Source organism: Mercenaria mercenaria, chromosome 4, assembly GCF_021730395.1.
Source record: "Mercenaria mercenaria strain notata chromosome 4, MADL_Memer_1, whole genome shotgun sequence".
NCBI classification, from domain to species: domain Eukaryota; kingdom Metazoa; phylum Mollusca; class Bivalvia; order Venerida; family Veneridae; genus Mercenaria; species Mercenaria mercenaria.
In genome coordinates, this window is record NC_069364.1 from 52,880,006 (window position 1) to 52,894,619 (window position 14,614).

General features: G+C 34.8%; 1 protein-coding gene across 2 annotated transcripts in view; it reads left to right on the plus strand.

Moving 5' to 3' along the window:
- The first annotated feature begins 7,004 nt into the window (after positions 1 to 7,004).
- The window catches only part of LOC123551710 (CUGBP Elav-like family member 1), a 165,856-nt gene continuing 158,246 nt past the window's right edge, over positions 7,005 to 14,614 (plus strand). Inside the window, exon 1 of one of the 2 annotated variants that reach the window (XM_053541194.1) lies at positions 7,005 to 7,094. The gene's annotated coding sequence lies outside the window, so the exon portion shown is untranslated. Of the gene's footprint in view, positions 7,095 to 13,034; positions 13,883 to 14,614 lie in introns of those variants that run through there. The other variant, XM_053541193.1, reaches the window with a different exon arrangement.

The window sequence follows — 14,614 nt, forward strand, 5'->3', positions numbered from 1 at the left end:
TACTGACACCGGGCTGACCAGTCCTAGCACTATCCCCTTAATGCTGAGCGCCAAGCGAAGAAGCTGCTAGTACCATATTTTACGTCTTTGGTATGACGCGGCAGGGGATCGAACCCACGACCTCCCGCACTCGAAGCGGACGCTCTACCACTAGGCTACCGAGGCGGTATATTATCAGTCTAGTGGCTAGTCTACTGATAGCATTACAGTTGGAAATTTCAAATGAATATTTTTCTCTGAATTACTTTTGTACCTTTATTTCTACAACAACACAGTAAAAGTACAATCTAAGGAACATTTCCAACATTAACCCTTCATTAACCCTTCGACTGATTCTGCCTTTGCGACCAGTACAGATCATGATCAGCCTGCACATCCTGTTCACTATTCAGTCAGTATCTTTTTGGTAAGCACCACATTTAATAGTTAATGGTACTTTCCAAAATGAAATATGGACACGTTCATTATAGAAATTTAGCAGGGTAAGGGTTAATGAAATCTAGCAGGGTAAGGGTTGATGAAATTTAGCAGGGTAAGGGTTGATGAAATTTAGCAGGGTAAGGGTTGAACTGCTTTACACATCTATACTGTCCTTTATTCTGGATTATCAAGTTTCAAATGAGCTTTTTTGTTCGTTTTTAGCTTGATTTTTTGAAGAAAAAGTAGAGCTATTGCACTCGTCCCAGTGTCGGTGTCGGAGTCGGCGTCACCGTTGGTTAAAGTCTTTTATTAAGTCAAATATCTCTGTTACTATCTAAGCTATTGACTTGAAACTGAAAATAGTTTTGACTATCAAAGTCTACAACTGGAGAAACAATCCCCATAACTCTGATTTGAATTTTGATGGAGTTATGCCCCTTTTTGAATTTTTGGTTTAAGTTTTTGATAAAGTCAAATATCTCTGGTTCTATCAAAGCTTTTGACTTGAAACTTAAAATAGTTATTTACTATCAAAGTCTACATCAGGAGAAATAAACCCCATAACTCTGGTTTGAATTTTGACAGAGTTATGTCCCAGTTTAACTTAGATTTTTTGGTTAAATTAAGTTTTATAAAGTTTTTACTGGCAAAGCTCTAATTCAGAGTCATTGAGCACTGAGAAAAGTCTGGACAGCTCTTGTTGTTTTCAGAAAATAGATCTAAGGACTATATTTATACCATTTATCTGAATGAATTAAAAGAAACAAAATGAGGTCATGTTAAATAAAGTCTTGGTATGGTCATGATGGTGTGGTTAGATCTATATATGACCATATGTGAAGTCGTGAGAACATGTGTTAATTAATGCAGTCAATAATAAGACCATCAAACAAGTGTTATGGTAATGGTGAGTAAAAGTTAAAAGGAAATCTGGAATAGTATATTTTATAATAATTTTAATGGATAATCTCAACCTGACACTTACACAGGTAATTAAGGTTAGTGAAATCATTAAAACTGTGCATGCACATTTTAATAAAGTCAATGAAAAACATATTTTCAAACAAAGTTTTGCAATAAAATTTATATCATATTGTTTTTAACAAAAATGATTTTAATTTTTAGCTTTACTATTAAAAAAATAGGTAGAGCTATTGGACTCACCCATGTGTCGGCGTCAGCGTTGGCGTCCCGATTTGGTTAAGTTTTTGTATGTAAGCTGGTATCTCAGTAACCACTTGTAGGAATGAATTGAAACTTTACAACTTATTCACTGTGATAAACTGACTTATACTGCACAGGTTCCATAACTTTATTTTGCTTTTTTACAAAATTATGCCCCTTTTTCGACTTTGAAATTTTCAGTTAGTTTCTCAGTACCCATTGACGGGAATGGAATAAAAACTTCACCCACTTGTTCAGTCATGATCTGACATGCAGCGCACAGGTTCTATAACTCTACTTTGCATTTGTACAAAATTATGCCCCTTTTTTGACTTAGAAATGTTTTGGTTAAGCTGCTATCTCAGTACCCACTAATGGGAATAGATTGAAACTTCACACATTTGTTCACTGTCATGATCTGACATGCACTGCATAAGTTTCATAACTCTGCTTTGCATTTTTACAAAGTTATGCCCCTTTTTTGACTTAGAAGTTTTTTATTAAATTTTTGTATGCAAGCTTATATCTGAGTACCCACTAATGGGAATGGATTGAAACTTCACACACTTATTCACTGTCATAATCTGACATACACTGCACAGGTTTCATACCTCTACTTTGCATTTTTACAAAATTTTGCCTCTTTTTTGCCTTAGAAAGTTCCGGTTAAGGATTTATATGTAAGCTGGTACCTCAGTACTCACTAATTGGAATGAATTGAAACTTCACACACTTGTTCACTGTCATAATCTGATATAAAATGTACTGGTTCCATAACCCTGTTTTGCAATTTTACAAAATTATACCCCTTTTACGACTTTTATATTCGTTCAATTGACAAAACTGTTGAACAGTCAAGCGTTGCTGTCCTCTGACAGCTCTTGTTCATTCACTATTCCACCTTTAAATGAACATACCAGAATGTAACTGGCATAATTAATTCAACCTTTAGCCTGCTGGCGGCAAGTGGTTTTGCCTTTGCGACCAGTGCAGACCAAGATCAGCCTGCACATCCAGCCTGCAGTCTGATCATGGTCTGCACTGTTCGCTATTCAGTCAGTAAATTTTCAGTGAACACACCTTTGATAAATAAGTGGTACTGTCCAAATTGGAAGATGGAACAGTCCATTTTAGAAATTTAGCAGGGTGAAGGTTAAAGTCAGCTAGACTCTTACCTTACAAAGCACCTTGCACATTTTTCTTTTCTGGCTATAAACATTAGGTCAAATATTACATACTAGATTAACAGCCGAGCTTGCAGTCCATTACATAAAAAGATTTTTACTTAAACATCTTCTCTGAAAGTTACACTAATCAAAATTACACCAAACTTGGACAAGAAACACTCTCAAGTTCATTCAAATGGTTCCATTTGACTCCCTTCTAAAACTGCTAGAGCTTATGAATAGAAAAATATTTTTCAAAATCAACTTCTTCTCATGAAGCAGAGCCACCAGAGCTACTAGAGCAGAATAACTTTAAAACAACTTCCTCTCATGAAGCAAGGCCACCAGAGCTGCTAGAGTAGAAGAACTTTAAAACAACTTCCTTTCATGAAGCAGAGCCACCAGAGCTACTAGAGTAGAATAACTTTAAAACAACTTCCTCTCATGAAGCAGAGCCACCAGAGCTACTAGAGTAGAATAACTTTATAACTTTAAAACAACTTCCTCCCATGAAGCAGAGCCACCAGAGCTACTGGAGTAGAATAACTTTATAACTTTAAAACAACTTCCTCCCATGAAGCAGAGCCACTAGAGCTAATATAGAGTAGAATAACTTTATAACTTTAAAACAACTTCCTCTCATGAAGCGGAGCCACCAGAGCTGCTAGAGTAGAAGAACGTTAAAACAACTTCCTCCCATGAAGCAGAGCCACCAAAGTTACTAGAGTAGATTAACTTTAAAACAACTTCTTCCCATGAAGCAGAGCCACCAAAGCTACTAGAGTAGAATAACTTTAAAACAACTTCCTCCCATGAAGCAGAGCCACTAGAGCTAATATAGAGTAGAATAACTTTATAACTTTAAAACAACTTCCTCTCATGAAGCGGAGCCACCACAGCTGCTAGAGTAGAAGAACGTTAAAACAACTTCCTCCCATGAAGCAGAGCCACCAAAGCTACTAGAGTAGAATAACTTTAAAACAACTTCCTCCCATGAAGCAGAGCCACCAAAGCTACTAGAGTAGAATAACTTTAAAACAACTTCCTCTCATGAAGCAGCTGATGGATGGTTCACACTTTCCCTATGGATCTTTCTCAGTCTAATGCAGATGGTTCTGCCTGACCCCTTTTAGGGGCCCACAGAGCTAAAAGTATAAAGACCTTTATACAACTTTTTCTTATGAACCACATGATGGATCTTCACTAAACTTGTTCTGTAGCATGTACCCTTTAATGAGCCTCTCTGAAGTTTGTTCAAAAGGTTGTGTCTTGTTCCTTTTAGGAAAAAAACATTGTGAAAAAAAACAAGTAGGGATTCGAACCCAGGCCGCCTCAGCAATAAAAAGCTTCCTGCATTCTTAACCAATACACCATGGAGTAATACGTACCTAGCGATTGTTAAAATATAAAGACAGCTAGTTTACCTCTGGTACCCTGTTACATTTTGAATGGAAAAATTAGTAAAAACAACTAATTCTCATGTGTCTCTATTCCATAACATAATAATCTGTCAGCAACTAAGTTTCAAAGCCATCTTAAGAAATAAAGCAATCATTTCCTGATATCCAAAATTTTTCTTTTGTTTTGTTGTTGTACAATCTGTAGGCAAAGAAGTATAAAATACATTTATTTTTATAGTTCTTTGCTGTAGGTCAGTGCCTTTAAACAACTTCTTCTCATGAACCAGTCGTTGGATTTCCACCAAACTTGTTCTTCAGTATCCTTGACTGAACCGGTCTTGAGTTTCTTCATTAGTTCTACTATTGTCACCTTTTTCACACAGGAGCCACAAGAGTTTAAAAAACATTTAAACAACTTCACACGGAACAGCTAGTTGATGGATTTTCACCAATTTGATTTGTATATGTCCATGGATGCACCTCTCTCGAGTTTGTTCAAATGGTTCTGCTATGCTCATTTTAGGGGTCACCAGAGCTTAAAATTGAATAAAACTTTAAACAAATTCTTTTAACCTCAATCAGTGGATTGATCTTCATAAAACAGTAATTGTTGCATTTAATGATATGGTGTGTTGTGACATATATTTAAGGTCAAAAGGCCATGGTCAGGTGTGTCTTTTAAGAGCCATTTATAATGGTCCTCTTGTTTATTTGACTTATATATTCCTTAACCTTACCTTTTTTTATATGAACATAATGACGGAGTTTGCTTTCAATGTGCTACAACTTTCCGCTGCCTTGAATTTAAGGTCTTCCATAACTAAACATTGAACACATTGCAATAGCACATTTTTAAGTGATATTATGTACATTTTGCTACCTATGTGTTTTTCCCCTTAAGATCTTGGTATACAATTTTTATTTGTTATACACGTTTTATCTGTTGATTTAAACCATACACTTTTTACACCATACTGGTATCACTAGTACTGTTCTGGTCATATGGAAATGAATTTATATGTATGTATTAAAAGCGAGTCAGTGGCACAGTGGTTAGCAGGTTTGATTCCAACGCCAGTGGTCCCGGTTCGATTCCAGTTGCGGCTGATAACCCGACTAGTGTTCAGTATTGGGTGATTTACTTAAATTGGTACTGTTTCCAGCAGTATTGGCCTAGACTGAATGCTGGGGAGGTAAATATGATGTCTGCCATGGGCTCGGCTGGAAATAAGTTGTTTCATCCATTCCAGGTGGGGACTTTCGTCGGCTACCCACATTAAACAAGAAACTTTATGTATGGGATTTCTGCAAAGTTTGCTTCTTTTCCAGTCTTTTGAAAGAATTCTGTCATGTACTGATTGTACATAATGCACTTTAATACAAGAATATGAAATAAATACTATTTAAACATTTTTAAAAACAATATTATTATAATAATGATTTCACTGTTTCCAAGGCAACCATTCATTTTTATACACATCATGCACTTTCCTTTAATTAGGTGACATTCAAACTGGTGGTATCACTTAATAACATGTTTGGTTGTATTATGTTCAAATTAGTGATATCACAATTAGTGTTTAACCTTTTAAAAACCCTGCTAAATTTCTAAAATGGACTGGTCTGTCATTGAGTTTGGGCAGTACCACTTATAATTCAAAGGGGTGTTCACTGAAAATTTACTGACTGAGTAACAAACAGTGCAGACCATGATCAGCCTGCACATCTTGGTCTGCACTACTTATTATTTTGGAAGTGTCTAGCCGTCCGGTAACCGGACGCCTAGCCTGCGTTCTAGTCGTCCGGTTACCGGACGGCTAGCAAATCCTCAGGGGATTTTCTAGTCGTCCGGTAATTGATTTCCAAATGAATAAGACATGATTTTATATAGTTTTAATGTTATTTACTTAAGATATTGATACTTATCTGCAAACAAAATGTTGTGTGAATACATATTATACAGATTTACAATAAATCACTGCATTATTCAGCCGATAAAATGGAAGTTTGCCGAACTCAATGATGGTGAGATCGACATGACGTCACTTATCAAAGTCTGTTCATCTGGAGGCTTTTATGGGATCGGAATTTTTAAATTTTAACAACTTTTTCACTGGATTTTCAAATTAAAACAGTTTTGAAATTTCAATTTCATATTTTAGTATTCAAATATTTTTAATGAACAACTGTTTTAAATGACATCTAATTTCAAAAGCGGCACTGAAATGTTCAAAACTTTAAGAAAAACAGTAGTTAAAATATATATAGAGATTTGTGTTTTAATAATTAAAGTTTAGGCCGTTAGAAAAACATCACTTTTTACAAAAATAGCATATGGACGTTCGGCGATCAATGTTTAATCATTTCTAAAAATAGAATATCAACGGCTTTGTAAACAAACACGATCTCTTGCGTTTAATTGACTGAAAAGTCAGATAAATATTGGTATTTTAAGTAAATAACATTTAAAACTGTATAAAATCATTACCTATTCAATAAGAAATCAATTACCGGACGACTAGAAAATCCCCTGAGGATTTGCTAGTCGTCCGGTAACCGGACGACTAGAACGCAGGCTAGACGTCCGGTTACCGGACGGCTAGACACTTCCTATTATTTTATAAGAACTAATAAATTATTAAATAATTTCACTCCTAGATCTACATATAGATAATGTATCAGTGATACATATATTCATAAAAATCAATTCCACATCTAGTAAAGAGATTGTTTCTATGAAAAAATAATATGAAACATGAATTTGACATTATTATTACAGGCTGCAGTATGCCGTACCACGAATCGTTAGGCAGCCGTAACATTTGTGCCTCCACGTGCTTTTGATTGTTTACAAAATCGTACTGCATTCTGGGAAACAGCGTTTTCGCCATTTTGTTGTGTGTTTGTGCCGTCTTGTTCGTTTGTGTTTTTCACGTGGAAACAGGTAATTATGCGTCCCCAAAACAGAAATTATGAAAATTTGCATATTGTTTTTTATCACCAGATGCTGAAATATTTACTTTTGCCTGTCAGTAGGAAGAAAACACAATTGGAAGAAACCGCAGGTTGTATTGACCGACTTTCAGTTTGATGGCAAGGGAAACAACTCTATACAACTTAGTATTTATTTGTGTGAAGTCAATCGTACTTTCATTCAAATGCCATTAATTTACCAATATTTTGCCCAAAATTAAATTAGATAATGACATTTCGACACAAATTAATTACTGGTCTTTCAGTGTACAATGAATTATGAATAGAGTATTAACAGACAGATCTGTCTTGAAAGGCAATGAACGCGCTGCATGTCCTGTAGGCCACTGGTCATTTGGCAAAATTTTAAGTTTAAATGAAACTTTGATATCACTGCAGGGTTCGAATTTAAGCTCGCATACTTGCGAAATGCGAGTGCAAATTTCAAACTGCGAGGTGAGATTTCAGACACCAGCATTTTTTTGCGAGTGAAAATTTTTGGCCGAATAATGTGCATTTCTATTGGTCGTCTCGATCTTACACTGTTCTTTCTTTAACAACTAGCGGTCATTGCAGCTCATTGTCATTTGCAGAACGAATTTCGGAGCACTCTTTCATCTTTGGTCGTAAATGGAAGTTTACACTCGATACATGTCCCGTGTGCATGTCTTTTCAACTGCTGACAAGTACCTGCGCCAATTTTGTTGACGTTTACCACATCCGGTGGGTTTTTTGGTAATCTATATATAATAGGTTACTATTTATATAGCGCAAATACGATTGGCTGAACTCATCACGTGGATGTTTGTGTTAATGTTCTAATAAAGTGACAAGTCGCGGAAAATGCAAGTTGTTTTTTCATTTAGCAAGTTAAAAAAAATACCACTTGCGAAAAAATGCAAGTAGAAAATCTGGCTAAATTCGAACCCTGCACTGTATAGACATTAATTAGAAAGTAGAGAACATGCATAGACATAATTGTAGTAGCCGTACTCAATAGGGTTATCAGGATGTTTAGTTGTCATCCGTCTAAGCCTTACCCATACTGGTTCTGATGATAAACTTGGACAGAAAATGAGGTTTTTTACCTGAAACTTTTTTATTTGTGCAAAGTGTTATCAATGGTTGGTATCAAAATAAAGCTTAGCTCTTACTGAATAATTGACATAATTTAAATTTATATTTAGTAAGCAAACTCACAAGAAGTGAGGCCCTGAAAGGGGTATGTAAAATCGAGGGCTTAGAGCGAAACTGGTCTATCTGCTTCTATTTCTATATACAGATAGACCAGTTTCGCTCTAAGCCCTCGAAATGGGGACTGTATGAACGTTGACTGATGATAAATTCGACCACTTTGTCATTAAAAAAAATTTCCATAGTATTATATTGAAACTTTCCCAAAAATGCTGCAACAGTCATTCCCGAACAAGTAATGAAAAGTGACCCAATGTCAGGCCTTCATGTGTTGATAGTCAGCATGCGCAAAAAAACATCATCTTCCCCAGTATTTTTGGATAAATATTTTTTAAATAGACAAATGTAAGTCATTTATTTATACAGAATATTTACCAATTGTGTTTTTGTTTACACCAGTTGGTGTTGTAAGTGGTTGCTGTCATTCGGCATGTTCAGTTATATAAAAGAACAATTGCAGTTGAATAATTTGAAGGTGGTTGACTTTATCATCTGTTCGAGTTTATCATCAGTACCAGTATCTGCATTTTACTGTTAGGAAAACGAAGACATTAAAAAATCAAAAAAGGTCATAATAATTTATACTGGTCAAACTTACTTGCACTCATAAATTAGACATTAATATTCATGTAGTTCTGGCTACCATAACTTAACTGACACTGTTTTTATTTTCTGATGGTCATGTCCATTAAGTTATGGCGAAACCCCATTTGGTTAACTAACCAGTATCAAACCGCAACCTCTCGCACAGACTCTCGTGAGAAACTGATGATGTCATGCAACAGTTCAGAGCACGTGGTTATTTTTGAAAATCAAGATCAAACTTTCACCTATTTATGAATTTATTGTAATCATAAACAACCATTTTTGATAAAATTTATAAAAAACGTACCTTGGAAGGTTTAAGTTATCAAAAAACGTCAATAAATAACTATTCTATAACGCCTATTGGTTTTCAAATAAAGAGTCCTCTGATTAGGTGACAACTGCAACGGCGGACAAAATATTGCAGACAGGGGTACCAATTTGAAACTTGTGTGTATAACTTGTGTTCAAAATACGTTGCATATATTATTTTATGCCAGATCAAAAAAAAATGAATTAGAAACATTTTAAAGTAAAAGGTGAGTTCATAGCATTTCGTTTGATGAAATTATAACGTGACAGACTTCTAACACGATTCCTGGTTACTTACGGGATTCGTTTCAGCTCAGAGATCCGTAACAGCAAAGAAATTTTTCAGCTGTTATTCATGTAGAAACTCGAAAAGAGTTGAATATAACTCATAATTTGAAATAAGAGACTTGAGTCTTTGAAAATATGAAGTGGCAGGACCTGGTGTGAGGAGATATCTACCCTGACACTGGTTTCAGTACACATCGAACTGCCGATAACACTAAATTGCAGAAACAAAACACAAAATATACATTCATAAAATGTCATCAAGGTAAGTTTATGCTTTAATGTCAACATAAATTCATTATCAGAGATGTAATCATTACAAATACTTCGTATATGTACCAGAAAATGTTCCCAACGGATTTCCATTGGGGATTTCCTAAAAGAAATATGCAGAATAAGTTTGGACGTGAAGGGACGGCGACAGTCAAAAGTTATCACGCGGTCCCAAAACATCCTATTATTTGGACTAGACTTGTAGCACAGTCGATAGAGCATCAGAATAATATTTCAAGGCTTTGAGTTTGATTCCAGATCTTGCTGCTTAATTTTTTCTCACTCTGTCTGTGCAGAGATATTTTGATAATACTTACTAGGATATGAAGCTATAAATTTATTGTTAAATGATTTTGCTATTTACCTTATGCCTTTGGGAGTGTCTGTGTTTTCAATGTTGATCCCATGAAGTATAAGATATTTTACATACCTTCAAGTGCCGCTTTGTTGACCTAATCCTATTCTTCGAAAGATATCAGAAACAGTCCATTTCTCTTACTCTGCTTATTTGTAGATTTCTGATGTAAATCACACAAAATGCAAACGTAAATAAATTTACTGCATGGTAACAGTGTTCCCATTCACATACATAATGTACGTGAAACACGCACAAAACAAAGAAAAAAACATACAGATTTTAAAACAAAAGGTTTTTGTATGTGCAATGCACGTACGCAGAATTTTGCATGTACTGCTTTATTTTTTCGGTACTTTGACCAAAATAAACCAGTAATGACGTAATTTATGAGTGTGCATTGCACATGTCTTATTCAAAACACTGATCAATGAGTCCCGGACACGCAAGCTTTTTCCATGCAAGCTTATTCTAATACCCCCGAAGTATACATGAAATCATGGTCGCCGGACAGATACCAGTAAACAGTTGTTACGGTGAACAATTTGTTGACTCCTGCTTTTGTTCCAAATTGCGGTAGGCGAAAAATGCTTCCAGCCACTTTATGAAACCCGTCCTGGACACCCCTTCAGCTGATATTTCATGAAGCAGGCAATGCTCCTTCCATACATTTCATATATAAAAGGCATGATTTAGCAAAGATTTTATCAACAATTGTTTTTTAACTGAAATGTACAGTTACAGTTTATGAAAATATTTCAAAACAATAAAGAAGGAGAGTTGATCAAATTATGGACAGATCCTTGTTCCACTTACTCAAAATTCAGCAGGTTAGGTTTTGTCCTATACACAGTGGGAATGGTTTATTCAACAAAAAAGTCTACTGATTCAACCTTGTGATTTGCATAAATAAAACTGTGGGTAGACTATAGTTAAATTCATGGCATCAGAAAGTTGTCAAGAGTACAGAAACTGGAATTATCTCAGTAATGCCATGGCTTATTTGCATAACAATTGGCTATCTTTTGTATGCTTTAGTTTATATCTGCCGGCTGAGAACAAGTTAGCGATACCAGCTCTGGGGACTTCTGTGGACTTCTCATTAATGTTCTCTAATGGATTAAATGATACGACGCTTTGTTGAATGCACTCTATAAGGAATGGTAAATGACATTCTCATTCTGGATATGGAGTGTTTAGTAAATGGCGGGGAGGCTGTAAAGTTTCTGTCTTATCAGTTTGCATTATGGACAATTTAACTATTGATTACGGCAATGAAGTAAGAAATCAATCGCAGAACACAAGTCGGGGAATAATTCTATTGACTTTTCTCAAATTTATAAACTCAAGATTTGTCGCAAGCTTTATTGGGCTTGTCTCCTGAGCATGACATTTTATCGTTTATTGCAAGTAGTTTTTAGAAGGTTCCATTTCTCATGCACGTTTTTTTCTTTTTCTCGTAGATTTGGTCCGTTTTTAACCTTGTATTGGAAAATTTTTTCAAGGACTTTTATGTTAATATTTATTATCTTGCTCCAAGGAAATGCATATTATAGAAATATTTGTTCAATGTCTACTGGTAATAGACAGAACTTGGGGGAATTGGTTCTGGTCATGCAACAGTGTTTTATTTTCCATAGAATTCTTTTTTCTGAAGTTTCCGGTACTCAATAGTACTGAAATAGAGCTGAAATGGATCTCAGCGTCAGCTGGCTTAGCTGTACAGGGGAAAGCACAGATCTACAGATCACAAGGTCATGAGAACAATTTCCACTCAAGGCGTATGTTCTGCATGATTTTTGAAAAACAAGACATTGTGTCCTCTATTTCATTTGAAAACGTTGTCAGTAACTTCAAATGTGGAGAACAGCTCAGTACTGGTAGATTTTGTTAAAGCCAATAACCCTGAATGTAGTCAAGGTCACTTTTAAAGTCCTTTAAGGTTCTTACATTATAACTAAATTTTTATTTTAAGAAAATAATATTTCTAAAAGAGTAAGTGAAAAAACCTATTGTATTCTGTAATTTCATAATTTCAGTAAACTGATTTAAATTTTTTTGGTGAAAGTAAGCCATTCTTGTCTTATTATCTAGTTTTGTCATGTTAAAAAGGGGGTCATGCGTATCTGACAGTTGAGTTTTTATGGTATAGTTAAGTTTCATATTTTAATTATTCATGCATGTACCTTAATTATACATTCACAGGATATGGTGTTTCCTTTTATAAAACATCTTTGAATAGCCTGTAGTAGTGAATGTTTAAAAACAGAACATGAATAGAAAGGTAGAGTTTTCAAGATAATTGCTTTAGAAATTGGAATTCGGTGAAATTTCTCTTAAATTGCCGTATGATTAAAGAAAACAGAATTATTGATACAAGTGTGCTCAGCTTGTGTTTGAAACCTTTTCTTGATGCTGCAGTTAAAAAGCTGTAAAATAGGTTCATTTAATTGGTTGAAACTGTTAACTGTATTTGAAATAAAATGTTTCCTCTTTTAGCCCATACCATGCTGGACACGATTCATTCTGCCTTTGAGACCAGTGCAGATCATGATCAGCCTGCATATCTGTGCAGTCTCATCAAGATCTGCACTGTTTGCCATTCTGTCAGTATATCCTTTTGGCAAGCACCTTTTTTAACAGTTAATGATACTGTCCAAATTGAAAGATGGACAAGTTCATTATAGAATTTAAGCAGGGTAAGGGTTAATTGCCTCTGAAATAAAATGTTCCCTCTTTCAAGATACTTCTGCAGAAGTATGTTTGAAGAAACTTGGACAAGCTTCCCTCAGTAGCTTGCGTTTTATTTACTGTTGATGTATATAATAAGTCAATGTAGATACGAAACATACAGTGTCATCCTGGCTCTTCTTCTCTTGCTATCTAAATGTCGTAAGAAGTATAATGTAATACAGAGGGAAAGGGTAACAGTAGTGTGATTATATGAATTATGTAAATAATTGTGTGTAAATAAATCATTAATTTAGAAACGTTTACAAATGGATCGTTGATTGAGAGTAAAGGGTAATTTGAGGTATTTTTATGCTACACCTAACTTATTAGATTTCACAATGCTTTCATTTCAATAAACTTTGCTGGTATGAAAATGGTTTTATAAAGAAAGCATGCATCTTTATTTATGTATTTTATAGTTCATTGTAAGCAATTATAAGGTAGTAGAAAACATGTAAGTGCTTTGACATCAGATTCATATAGCAATGCATAGAATATAACTGCAAAAAACCACTGGAGAGAAAATATTCTATTTCTAAAGATTTCAAAAGAGATAGTTATCAGCGTAATGTGATATTTTAAATGTTTTATATGCTATGTTTAAAGATTTATGCATTGAAATGGACTGAATATTTCATTTGAACTTTTAACATTCACAAAAAGAAGATTGTTTAATATGCTAACCTTTACCTGATAAGCATTGTTACGAGTGTTGAGAAGTAAATGTATATTGCTAGTTTAGGAGTTACCAACCTAATTATGCTGACAGTTATTGCACACCTGTCAATCGAAACTAGGCACCAAAAAAAAAAAAAAAAAAAAAATCAAAAAATCATGCAGTTTGAAATGTTTTACAGGAAGTTCCTACTGTGATATTCACAGATTAGGAAAATGATAAAAGTTGACATGTTGACTTGAAAAACAGTACAGTGAATCGTTTTTTGTTGTTTTTTGTTTTTGTGACTGTACATTTATGGTGCAATTGTGAGAAACATAGGAATGATACAGTCAAAAGGAATATGGTAATTTTTTAGAGATATATAAATATATATAGAGATATAATGTTGGAAATTTAAAAATCTTGTCATCAAAAACTGCGGGCCTGATTTTGAAATGATTTTACACATGTTTTTTAGCTCTACTATACAAAGTACATGTATATGGAAAGCTATCCTACTTGACCTGGCAGCGGCGTCCGTGACGGCGTCTGTTCCCTGGCCACATCTTGGTTAAAGTTTTGATGCACTTTCATTTTTATCTCTGTTGATACTTGATGGAGTTCCTTTAATCTTAAAATAGTTATTCCTCATTATCACACACATCATTTGCCACAAAGGCCATAACTCTCACACCAGTATCTCATGAATTATCCCCCTTTTTAGCTCGACTATTCGAAGAATAAGTAGAGCTATCCTACTCACCACGGCGTCGACGTCACACCTTGGGTTAAGTTTTTCGTACCAGTCCACATTTTGACAAAGTCTTTTGAGATAAAGCTTTGAAACTTTCAACACTTGTTTACCATCATCATGGCCAGTTATAGGCAAGAGCACATAACTCACTCAAGGATTTTGGCTGAATTATGGCCCCTTTTGACTTAGAAATCATGGTTAAGTTTTTCGTACCAGTTATATTTTGACAAAGTCTTTTGAGATAAAGCTTTGAAACTTTCAATATTTGTTTACCATCACCATGTCCAGTTATAGGCAAGAGCACATAACTCCATCAAGGAGTTTGGCTGAATTATGGCCCTT